Source organism: Eriocheir sinensis, unplaced genomic scaffold, assembly GCF_024679095.1.
Source record: "Eriocheir sinensis breed Jianghai 21 unplaced genomic scaffold, ASM2467909v1 Scaffold721, whole genome shotgun sequence".
NCBI lineage: Eukaryota > Metazoa > Arthropoda > Malacostraca > Decapoda > Varunidae > Eriocheir > Eriocheir sinensis.
Window position 1 is genome coordinate 185,001 of NW_026112078.1, and position 13,356 is coordinate 198,356.

General features: G+C 42.4%; 1 long non-coding RNA gene across 1 annotated transcript in view; it reads left to right on the plus strand.

Moving 5' to 3' along the window:
• Nucleotides 1–12,127, plus strand: part of LOC126994107 (uncharacterized) — a 13,697-nt gene extending 1,570 nt beyond the window's left edge. Inside the window, exons 3-7 of the long non-coding RNA XR_007748803.1 lie at nt 391–574; nt 1,833–1,958; nt 6,834–6,930; nt 8,998–9,085; nt 9,836–12,127. This is a non-coding gene — a long non-coding RNA (uncharacterized LOC126994107). The remainder of the gene's footprint in view (nt 1–390; nt 575–1,832; nt 1,959–6,833; nt 6,931–8,997; nt 9,086–9,835) is intronic.
• The last annotated feature ends 1,229 nt before the right edge of the window (nt 12,128–13,356 follow it).

Below are 13,356 nucleotides of genomic sequence, written 5' to 3' on the forward strand. Positions count from 1 at the left end.
GAATGATAAGAAATATCCTTCAGAGGTAGATGAGGTACTTAAGAAATTTACTCTAAAGGTGCCACATAAAACTTGAATTCTTAAGTAGTACAGTACTGACTGTGTTCCTCAGAAACAGTTTGAATTCAGACATGTTTATAAACTGTGCTTGCCCGGCAGGATCAAACCTTAAGTACATGTATCTTATGTTTGATAGATGCTTGTATGCTCTATTTTGATAAGTTCAGTTATCTCAAATTGATGGTATTAAGTAGCTGAAAGGCTTGAAAAATATCCTGTGATTAATCAACCTTTTGCTTTCATTCTCTGAAGTTACTTCTTTTTCATAATTCCTTGTTGAAAATTCTATACTGTACAGAAATTGTTTTTAACTAGCTCTTTTTTTTTCAGAAACGAAGGCTCAGCCTGCTCGGTGGGAATAATACCAAGGTAGCAGTGAAGTTCATTGTTGATGCAACAATGACTAATTCATTGCAGACTAAGTTTAATTAGGAAGGAAGGCTGGGTTGGAAAACAAAGACGAATGAAGTTAAGAGAGCCTTTAAGACTACGAAACTCTGCTCAGTCATTACAAGTAAGTTTTTTTTTCTTCTTTTTCCTGACTTTTTTGGGGGGAACTCTTAAGTCCTATTAGGGACAATGATAAGGTAAAGCTGAATCAAAATCTGCTTATGATGGGGAAAAAATACTAGGAGGAGATAGGAGCTCTGAGCCCCATGCTCCTGGGTTGTATGGTTACCATCCAGCATAGTTAAATTGCAGACATCCTGCAAAATAGTTATGGTACTCACTAACTGCACATCACTGGGGGAGCAACATTCACTTGGGTGATGGACGATGAGTGCTCCAACCAACCATACATTAAAGCAAGTACGGGCAGGGAAATGTAAAGCATAACATTACGTGTCATTTGCTGACCTTTCATTATCATATTAAATTATCCTTGAAAGGAATTCATGGATTAGACTTTTCTTAAAAAAAATATGTTTCAAATACATGGCCAGCAGTGATAGGCTCATCACCATCATCAGCCTGTATAATTCCACTGCACGAGAAAGACCTTTCCCAACATCATCCACTTTTCACTGTTTCAGTTTGTCAATTCCAGGCCTTTCCAGCATAATTTCATCTATTGTCTCTCCACCTCATTATCTGTCTGCCCTGCCTTTTTCCATCCCTAGGTTGCCATTCTGTTACTCTCATTGTCCATCTATTATCAGTTTGGCGCATGACATGTCCTGCCCATGTCCACTTTTTCTTTTAACAGTTGTCAAGACGTCTTCTACTTTTGTCTGCTCTCTGATCCATGATGCTCTTTTCTTATCTCTCAATGTTATGCCAAGAATTACTCTCTCCATTCTCCTTTGGGCACTCTGAAGCTTTTGTTCTAAGTCCTTGGTAATACTCCAGGTTTCTGATCCATACGTTAGAACTGATGCACTGATTATAATTCTTTCTTTTTGGTGATAGTGGGAAACTACTTTTCATGATACTGCTCTGTTTACCGAACGCCCCTCATAGTTGATCATCTGCAGATTCGCTGATCAGTACGATATCAAATCAAAGATTATTTAAGTGTTTACCATTTATCTTAATTCCCATCTCTTCCTATTCCAAGTTCTTAAAAACTTCTTCCAACACTGCAGTGAACAGTTTAGGAGAAATTGGGTCACCTTTATTGGTATTTTTTCACAGGGCTTATGTAGTTTTGTGGTGACAGAAGAGTGAAATATTTGTAAGGGAGATACCATAGTCATACAATATGGATAGATTGTTAAACTGTACTTTAGACAAAAATTATTGAGGTAATAATTTTATTGATAAATTTACAGGTGTGCTACTCCACAAATCACATCTGTCAACAAATGAGGATGAGATTGGGAGAACTCTCAGGAATTACTTGAGGAATGCTGGAGACAGAAGTGGTGAACGTTTGCGGCGTATTAAAGTTACTGGGGGTAATGAAGTGTCTGCATCTGATTGAATTCTTATGTGAACTGCTGTTATGATTTCCCTTTTTTGAGTATGATTTTTTTTTTGTTTTTTGTTTTGTTTTTTGTTTTTGTTTTACATGTTTCCTCTATTTTTGGCATAAATCATGGAAGCAGAATTTTTTTAAGTTGTGCTTATTATAAGTATAGAGAAGTCTGTGGTGGGTCACAAGTAATAGTTTTCTTAATGAAATGTTTTTTCATGTTTTCATCTAGTGCCATTTTTTTTTTTTTTTTTTTTTTTTTTTTTACAGCAAAGGAGACAGCTCAAGGGCACAAAAAAGTAAACACCAATAAAAAAAAAAAAGCCCGCTACTCGCTGCTCCTAAAAAGAATCCAAAGAGGTGGCCGAAAGATAAGTCAGTTTCGGGAGGAGAGGTGTCCTGATACCCTCCTCTTGAAAGAGTTCAAGTCGTAGGCAGGAGGAAATACAGATGAAGGAAGATTGTTCCAGAGTTTACCAGCGTGAGGGATGAAAGAGTGAAGATGCTGGTTAACTCTTGCATAAGGGGTTTGGACAGTATAGGGATGAGCATGAGTAGAAAGTCGAGTGCAGCGGGGCCGCGGGAGGGGGGGAGGCATGCAGTTAGCAAGTTCAGAAGAGCAGTCAGCGTGGAAATATCGATAGAAGATAGAAAGAGAGGCAACATTGCGGCGGAATTTAAGAGGTAGAAGACTATCAGTATGAGGAGGAGAGCTGATGAGACGAAGAGCCTTTGCCTCCACTCTGTCCAGAAGAGCTGTGTGAGGGAGCCCCCACACATGAGATGCATACTCCATACGAGGGCGGACAAGGCCCTGTATATGGACAGCAACTGTGCAGGGGAGAAGAACTGGCGGAGACGGTACAGAACGCCCAGCCTCGAGGAAGCTGATTTAGTAAGAGATGAGATATGAAGTTTCCAGTTGAGATTTTGAGTTAAGGATAGACCGAGGATGTTTAGTGTTGAGGAAGGTGATAGCTGGGTGTTGTCAAAGAATAGGGGATAGTTGTTTGGAAGATTGTGTCGAGTGGATAGGTGGAGAAACTGTGTTTTTGAGGCGTTGAAGGACACCAGGTTCTTCTTGCCCCAATCGGAAATAATAGTAAGGTCTGAGGCTAAGCGTTCTGCAGCCTCCAGCCTTGAGTCGTTAAGTTCCTGAAGGGTGGGTCTTCTATTAAAAGAAGTTGAATAATGCAGAGTGGAATCATCGGCGTAGGAATGGATAGGACAGTTCGTTTTGGAAAGAAGATCATCAATGAACAACAGAAAAGAGTGGAGATAGGACAGAACCCTGTGGGACACCACTGTTAATAGATTTAGGGAAGAACAGTGACCGTCTACCACGGCAGAAATAGAACGGTCAGAAAGGAAACTGGAGATAAAGGTACAGAGAGAAGGATAGAAACCGTAGGAGGGTAGTTTAGAAAGCAAAGATTTGTGCCAGACCCTATCAAAAGCTTTTGATATGTCCAGCGCAATAGCAAAAGTTTCACCGAAACGGCTAAGAGGATGACCAAGAGTCAGTTAAGAAGGCTAGGAGATCACCAGTAGAACGCCCCTTGCGGAACCCATACTGGCGATCAGATAGAAGGTCAGAAGTGGAAAGGTGCTTTTGAATCTTACGGTTAAGGATTGATTCAAAAGCTTTAGATAGACAAGAAAGTAAAGCAATAGGACGGTAGTTTGAGGGATTGGAGCGGTCACCCTTCTTAGGTACAGGCTGTGTGAAGGCATACTTCCAGCAAGAAGGAAAGGTAGATGTTGACAGGCAGAGGCGAAAGAGTTTGACCAGGCAGGGTGACAGCACGGAGGCACAGTTTTAAGGACAATAGGAGGCACTCCATCAGGTCCATAAGCCTTCTGAGGATTGAGGCCAGAGAGGCATAGAAAACATCATTTTGAAGAATCTTTATAACAGGCATAAAGGAGTCAGAGGGGGATGAGTAGGAGGAATATGCCCAGAATCGTCCAGAGTGGAGTTTTAGAAAAGTTTGAGAGAAGAGTTCAGCCTTAGAGATAGATGAGACGGCAGTGTTGCCGTCAGGACTGAGGAGTGGAGGAAAGATGAAGAAGTGAAGTTGGAGGAGATGTTTTGGCTAGATGCCAGAAGTCACGGAAGAGTTAGAGAAAGCAAGGTTTTGACATTTTCTATTAATGAAAGAATTTTTGGTTACTCTGAGAAGAGATTGGGCACGATTTCTGGCAGAAATGTAAAGTTCATAATTAGCATTAGTTTGAAGGCTTTGGTATCTTTTGTGAGCTACCTCTCTATCATTGACAGCACGAGAACAAGCGTGATTAAACCAAGGCTTTTTAGCGTGAGGAGTAGAGAAAGAACGAGGAATGTATGCCTCCATTCCAGAGACAATCACCTCTGTGATGCGCTGAGCACACACAGAGGGGTCTCTATCCTGGAAGCAATAATCATTCCACGGGGAAAAGTACATCCTCAGGTCGTCCCACCGAGCTGAAGCAAAATGCCAGAAGCATCGCCTCTTCGGTGGGTCCAGAGGATGTACAGGAGCGATAGGACAGGATGCAGAAATAAGATTGTGATCGGAGGAGCCCAACGGAGAGAACAGTTTGACAGAATAAGCAGAAGGGTTTGAGGTAAGGAAGAGGTCTAGAATGTTGGGCCGATCTCCAAGACGGTCAGGAATACGTGTAGGGTGCTGGACCAACTGCTCTAGGTCGTTGAGGATAGCAAAATTGTAGGCTTGTTCACCAGGATGGTCAGTGAAAGAGGATGAAAGCCAAAGCTGGTGGTGAACATTGAAATCTCCTAGGATGGAGATTTCAGCAAAGGGAGAGTGGGTCAAGATGTGCTCCACTTTAGAATTCAAATAGTCAAAGAATTTTACATAGTTGGTAGAGTTAGGTGAGAGATAAACAGCACAGATGTATTTAGTAATAGAATGACAGTGAAGTCTTAACCAGATGGTGGAAAATTCAGAAGAGTCAAGGTCGTGGGCACGAGAGCACGTAGGCGCAACATCCAGCTTTGGATTGAAATTTAGGATAGAGATAGTAGGAGGGAACAGAGTAGAGATTGCTGTCAGTAGCCTCAGAAACCTGTGTTTCGGTAAGGAAGAGAAGGTGAGGTTTAGAGGAGGAGAGATGATGTTCCACAGAATGAAAATTAGAGCGAAGACCGCGAATGTTGCAGAAATTGAGAAGAAAGAGGTTCGAGGAGTTATCAAGACACCTCTCGGGTCGGCAGCCAGAAGGGGAGTCCTCCCTGGGGGAATTTGTGGTCCCCCCCCCAGGCGGGGACTCCGAGGCATTGCTTAATTGAGCCATTTTGAATTTTGAATTTTGGAAAAAGGTGTATATGTTATGTGAATGTAGTGTGGTGTGGATAAAGAGAGGATCTGTCTTTAGAGAGCTAGCTGAACTACTCTCCGGTGTTGGTGAGAAAATAGGGAAACGGTTAGTGAGGACATGGGAAGGGTCTTTGGAGGGCTTCAGCTCCCTTCTCACCTCCCATATATACCTCACCGGGAGTGGCTTGCGCCCGTTCGGTAGGTGTCTTCCTACCTACTCCTATACATTTGTAGATATTTTGTGTGGGTTTTGTAACATTGCTAAGAATGGAACTTCATCAGGTTTCATTCGGTCGCTAGGGTGAATTGAACACCTCATCGTTGACGCTAAGTACAATTTCTACTGGTATATAAAGTGTCCTGGCTAACAATTAGGTTTTTTTTCCAATATGCATCGCTCATGACGTAAAACTAAACCACTCATGAAATCTATGCTATTCATATTAACTGCCATTATTTATGTGGTGCATTGTTTGAAAATAACAAATATTTACTATAATCATGACATGCCATTATTATTAGACTTTTTGGTGGGTTATTGCCTATATTACCACCAATAACTGTGCTCAGCGTCAATGATGAAGTGTTCGGTTCTCCCTAGCCACCAAGTGAAACCTGATGCTCCCTTCCTAGCAATGCTACCAGGTGTGGCGAGCATTACACCACCATACTGGTGGAGGGGGGGTTTCATATGTCCACAACTGCACCAAGGACACTTCATAATAACAAAAAGCTTAGAATTATTGTATCACAGGAATATTTTTCTTTCTCTTTGCAAAAAGGAATTTATATTTTAATACGGAAACAAAGCATTGCTTGAAGGAGTAGAAAGCTTCATGCCTAGTCAATCTTACTAGACATTACTGCTACTTTATCTAATCAAGCAAATATAAATTTATTTACTTTATCAAATCAGGCAAAAATGAATTTATTTTTATACTTTAGATATAAAGGAAAGAGTGTCTAAGGCTATGGAAATATTATACCTAGTCAGTCTCATTAGCCATAACTACAACTTTTTTAACATCACTCTTTATTTTTGTAATAATTTTTTATAAATTATAGTTGCCCATCTAATTTTTCTCCTGTAATTTCAGAAACAAGTGTTTAATTGTGGCTAAAACTTTGGAGAAAGGAAATGTTATGAGCTCCCTACTACAGAAACACAGAACTGATATAATGTTCCACAAATCAAGGTCATGAAAAAATTCAGAGTCAAGATTTTTGTCACTGACTGTACATGGCTACCCATCTCTGTCTATCCCTTGTTCACCTCATACTGGACTAAATGTTGATATCTTGTACATAAAAGGTATGCTGAGTATGTACAGTTGCAGATGATAGTTTCATTCCACCCAGGGCAACACGTAGACCAGTTCCATCCACAAACAATGTCACGTGGGGAGTTGTGGTGCATTAATCTTTATTAGTGGCCTTGTCTGGGTGATGCCTCAAGTGGAGAGAAACTTGCCCACAACTGTACATACATTTTATTAAAATGCTAATTCACTGTTATTGTCTTATGACATGCCAAGCTGTGAATCTGCTGGCCTGGGTTTGAATTCCGGCCTTGGCAGTTGGTGTGCAGCCCATCCAACAGTTCATCTTCCCCATCATGTTGATGTAAACTGGGTAAGATAAATTAGCAACTCAGAAGTAATCCTGGCCCTGTGCCCGGGGTAGTGAATTCTTATTCACCACAGGCTCATGTGACGGAGATTGGTGCCGACGCAGTGTACTATTATATTATGCTCACAACTTCTTTTCTTCTTTATTTATGAAAAATTGTTACTTTTTTGTGGTCTATTTATAATCATTACTTTGTACACAACATGTGCAGCAATAGTTTTATATATATATATATATATATATATATATATATATATATATATATATATATATATATATATATATATATATATATATATATATATATATATATATATATATATATATATATATATATATACACACACGATCAAGTATATATATCCCAATCCACACTCTCCTTGCCAGCTCAAGTCCTCCTCTACTAGCACTTTCTCATTCATGTGTACTCCTTCATCATATCATTCCATTTTCCAAGTGGTCTGGCTCTCCTATTAGTACCATCACATACACTTTTTTTTACAAATTCCTGGCTATTTTTTCTCTCAACATGGCCAGACCATTTGAATGTATTTCTCTTTGCCCACTCCAACACTCTTAAGATATATTACCATGACCATGGAGGATCTAAAGAAGGAAATATTTCTTCTAAACTACCTATGTAACTACCTACGTAGGTCTACAACCAGCTTCTCAAACGTTGTCAGTTGTCTCTTTCTGGTCTATAAACTAAGACTCTGAAGCATCATCTGAAACATTCATTGGTGGGTGTAGGAGATGGGGCAGCAGGTGCTTCAGCTAATGCTCACAACTCCTAAGATGTAGCCCAGTGAGAGAGAGTTGACAACGCTTGAGTACCTGGATGTAGCTCGACAGGAAGATATTTTTTGGGTCTTACATTTGCTCTTTCGTGCCCTTGGTATCAGCTCCTGAGCAGAGGTACCGATCATTGTATAAGTGAAAATAAATGAGTAAAGGTCTTAGACCGGCATCATGATGCTGGATAGATAGCAGAGTGGGGATCCAAGACGTCGGAATGATGCTGCTCCGATATCAATATAATAATCTAACTTTTTCCTTTGTAGATACGATAATGGGCCATTAAATATGTTGGGTATATAATGGCTTCTAGCAATCGGCCCAGCATGGCCCAGATTGTTTACCAGTACTGGCCAGGAGTGGGGATCCAAGACGTCGGAATGATGCTGCTCCGATATCAATATAATAATCTAACTTTTTCCTTTGTAGATACGATAATGGGCCATTAAATATGTTGGGTATATAATGGCTTCTAGCAATCAGCCCAGCATGGTCCAGATTGTTTACCAATACTGGCCAGGAGTGGGGATCCAAGACGTCGGAATGATGCTGGTCCGATATCAATCTCAAAATTTTGAACTTTTTCCCTTTATAGATACAATAATGGCCCATTAAATATGTTGGGTACATAGTGGCTTCTAGTAATCGGCCCAGCATGGTCCAGACTGTTCACCATTACTGGCCCGCTGTGCATCTGGATAACTTTTATTAATCGGACCGATAAATCGTGACTTATGGCCCATCATGAACAATATCAGAAATTCAATAGCGGCCCAATATTTGTCCGCTTATTAAATGTTTGCTGGGGTCATGGTCTTGTGGGTTCAAGAAGTGAGTGTTTTGGGGGCTGAGGGGGCTAAGAATGAGCATAGAGGAAAGGGGAAGGGCTGAGAGAGAGAGTGAGGGGGCTGTCAGGGTCTTATGGGTTCAAGAAGTGAGTGTTTGGGGCTGAAAGACTTTAGAAAAGAGATAGGGCTGTACGGTTGCTATCGGAGCTGAGAGACAGAGGGAGAGAGAGAGAGAGTGATGGGTGATTGGGTCTTATTTGGGGCTGAGAGAGAGGAAATTTGTAAGAAAATTTTTTGAGGAAACAGTTTTGTTGTTTGGAAGAAGAATGTGATGACTCTGTGAACCAGTCCTCCTCCTCCTCCTCCTCCTCCTCCTGTGGTGGCTTATAGCAGCACGTGTAGTGTGCCGGGCTGCACTGTGTTGTCAGTCTGGGCAGCAGCAGTGTTCTGGGCTCATCCACTCATTGTAATGTTGGTTTTCCAGAGCGGTGGCACTGCCCGGCACTTCCTCAAGAAGGCTCTCCTGCCCCTGACTGGCAGGTGTGACAGTGTTGGCAGTCTGCTGCTTCTTGGTGAGTGACATGTTTTCTTTTTTTAACATCAGAGGACACGGCTCAAGGGCAACAAAAAGAGTGCAAAAAAAATAAGCCCACTACTCACCGCTCCCACAGAAGTAAAGAGTAGCCAAAAGAGAGGTCAATTTCGGGTGGAGAGGTGTCCTGATACCCTCTTCTTGAAAGAGTTCAAGTCATAGGCAGGAGGAGATACAGACGAAGGAAGACTGTTCCAGAGTTTACCAGTGAAGGGGATGAAAGAATGGAGATGCTGGTTAAGTCTTGCATAAAGGGTTTGGACAGTATAGGGATGAGCATGGGTAGAAAGTCGTGTGCAGCGGGGCCGCGGGAGGGGGGGAGGCATGCAGTTAGCAAGTTCAGAAGAGCAGGTGCCTACATAAGTCAGGAGGAAGTTTACAGTATGACCCCAAGAAGACTATGACTATTGCAACTTCTTGTATGCTCCTGCACAACTACTGAGTGGATCGCTGCAGAAGAAGTACCAGTTTAGCCTGTGAGAAACAACAGACAGATTCCTGGTCAAGCTGTCAGGCAGGAAATTATTAGAAACTTCTTTTCCTGAGTATAGGTAGGCATATATGTAGACCTTGCAGTTAGTAATAGATTACTTTCAAATGTAAATGTGCAGAACTCACAGTCGGAGGCATAAGAACAAAACAAGAAATCATAATGGCCACATGTTCGGCATTCTTGATCTTAATTTACACGGCGATTATTATTGTAATTAATATCGGCTTTCACCTGCAGATTGCGTATGGTGCACCGGTGGCCGAGTGGTCAGCGTACGTACGTGGTGATCCAGAGGACTCCACTCCCACCGCAGGACGCTGAGAGTTTTCAACTATTGACAAGTGGCGGAGGGTCACCAACATGCTGCCCAGCAGATCTTCAGTCAACCCTAACTTCAGCGTCTTTGATCAAGAGGGGCACCACCTCCACACCACACATTCTTATCGCCTAGTTTGATACCCTACTTGTCCATCTCACATGCCCCATGTATCTCAGCATTCTGCACTCTTGGCTCCATGTCATCCTCTCCAACTTGTTGGTTCGTATAGCATAACCGGCCTCACATACATAGAAGTGGTCAATATACCTAGGCTATAATATTATAGTTAAGGACTCTTATACGAGGTATCGCCCCATACAGAGGTGTCAAAGTAAGTCTGTCTGATGGTAGGTTGGCTGACTGCTGTCGGGACCCAAGCCAGCATGCCCTGTGTGCGGGAGGAGGAAAGAGGGAAAAGGAGAAATGTTGTGTGTGTGTGTGTGTGTGTCATTCTCACCACGGTGGAGTGCAAACACTCAGTAGTTGTAGTCAAGGCTTAATGAAAGTGATGAGTGGTGTTGAGACTGAGTGAGCAGGTTTTTCACCCCATGTTAGTGGGAACACTTGATAGGTTTTCTTTGTGCTACTTGTTTCTTGTGTTTACATGTTAGTTTATAATTAGACTAAGTTCTAAGTGTTATGATTTAGTCTTGTATGGCTGAGTCCTGTCCCTTGACCCTTAGTTCATCATCAGAATCTCTAAACAACTATATTTACCTCAAGTAATATTCTTAAAGTCACGCTGCCCATGTTATTTGGCAGATGATAACCCTGTATGCGATAACGGTGCCTTATAAGACTTGGTAAATAAACTACTAATTTTACTCTCTGGTTTAAGTGATCAACAATTAATTTTACTTTGAGGTATAATGAACCAACATAATTAAGGAGTGCCCATGCCAGGCACGACATCAAGAGTATTTTTCTGTTGACCAGCAGACTTACTGACCATGTCAAATAGTCTGTTGAGGCAGTGGCTTCTGCAGGTCCTTTCCTCCCTTCTGTTTGCCACACAGTCCCAATTTCCTATTTCCTGTCCCCTCTTTCTTCGGGCACCCGTAATGCACCCCTACTTGATTTACATTTCTCAGCATCTCTTTGTGGCACCTGTGCACAGGGCAGAGTTAGTAGCCATTTCTCCTCCACACCAACTACCTTCTTGTATACATGGTTTCTCAGTAATTATTTATTTGTTGTCCTGTGTTAGCTGTTACTTGCTGCTACATCAAACTGCAGTTAGTTAGTCCAATAAGAACAAATGAATGACTAAGTCTAGTGTTGTTGTTATTCCCAAGCTCCATTGGCAATGGCGAACTGAAGCATAGTATTACACATTCATTGAACACAATTAAAACTAACTACCCTAATCAAATAACCTAACCTGGTCTGAGCTAACTAAACTAAATATAAGGTAACCTAACATAACCTGGCCTTAATGCCTGCTTCCAAAATGAAATAAATCTGATATCAATTTGCAAAATGTATCTGGGGAACAAAAAGATGGAAAATGACAAGAATTGTCGGCTTCAAGATGACCTCCACTGACTAAGAATGATGCAATGTGACAGGTCAGTCTTGAAAATGATTTCTGATGATTATTAAGAATGACATGATCTACAACAATTGTCTGCTTTGGAAATGACCCCAGCTGAAATAATATCGCATGAATCTAACCTTTTTACATCCATCCCTCTCCAACATCCTATTCCATTCTGTCACTACTGTTACCATAACCCTCTTCTATACTACATCACTCAAGTAACATGTGCTCACTCATAGCGAGAGAGGCAGAAAGAGAGAGACAGACAGGCAGAGACAGAAAGAGACAGACAGGCAGAGACAGACAAGCAGAAAGAGACAGACGTAAAGACAGAGGCAGAAAGAGACAGACAGACAGATCAAGAGAGGCAGAAAGAGACAGAGACAGACAGATAGATCAAGAGAGGCAGAAAGAGACAGACAGACAGAGGCAGAAAGAGACAGACAGACAGATCAAGAGAGGCAGAAAGAGACAGACAGACAGATAGATCAAGAGAGGCAGAAAGAGACAGACAGACAGATCAAGAGAGGCAGAAAGAGACAGACAGACAGATAGATCAAGAGAGGCAGAAAGAGACAGACAGACAGATCAAGAGAGGCAGAAAGAGACAGAGACAGACAGACAGATCAAGAGAGGCAGAAAGAGACAGACAGACAGAAAGAGACAGACGTAAAGACAGAGGCAGAAAGAGACAGACAGATAGATCAAGAGAGGCAGAAAGAGACAGACAGACAGACAGATAGATCAAGAGAGGCAGAAAGAGACAGACAGACAGACAGACAGAGGCAGAAAGAGAGAGACAGACAGATCAAGAGAGGCAGAAAGAGACAGACAGATAGATCAAGAGAGGCAGAAAGAGACAGACAGACAGAGGCAGAAAGAGACAGACAGACAGATCAAGAGAGGCAGAAAGAGACAGACAGACAGAGGCAGAAAGAGACAGACAGACAGATCAAGAGAGGCAGAAAGAGACAGACAGATAGATCAAGAGAAGCAGAAAGAGACAGACAGACAGATCAAGAGAGGCAGAAAGAGACAGACAGACAGATCAAGAGAGGCAGAAAGAGACAGACAGACAGACAGATAGATCAAGAGAGGCAGAAAGAGACAGACAGACAGATCAAGAGAGGCAGAAAGAGACAGAGGCAGAAAGAGACAGACAGACAGATCAAGAGAGGCAAAAAGAGACAGACAGACAGACAGATAGATCAAGAGAGGCAGAAAGAGACAGACAGACAGAGGCAGAAAGAGACAGACAGACAGATCGAGAGAGGCAGAAAGAGACAGACAGACAGTGAAGTACATATAGTACCATCACATTCCAATAATGATATTCATCTTTCTATTGATACTCTTCCACCTCTCTCTCCACCTCTCTCCTCATCTCTCACTCCACCTCTCTCCTCATCTCTCTCTCCACCGCTCTCCTCATCTCTCCATCTCTCTCCTCATCTCTCTCTCCACCTCTCTCCTCATCTCTCTTTCCACCTCTCTCCTCATCTCTCTCTCCACCTCTCTCCTCATCTCTCTCTCCACCTCTCTCCTCATCTCTCTCTCCACCGCTCTCCTCATCTCTCCATCTCTCTCCTCATCTCTCTCTCCACCTCTCTCCTCATCTCTCTCTCCACCTCTCTCCTCATCTCTCTCTCCACCTCTCCTCATCTCTCCTCATCTCTCTCTCTCCACCTCTCTCCTCATCTCTCTCTCTCCACCTCTCTCCTCCTCTCTCTCTCCACCTCTCTCCTCATCTCTCTCCACCTCTCTCCTCATCTCTCTCCACCTCTCTCCTCACCTCTCTCTCCACCTCTCCCTCATCTCTCTCTCCACCTCTCCTCATCTCTCTCCACCTTTCTCCTCATCTCTCTCTCCACCTCTCTCCTCATCTCTCTCTCCACCGCT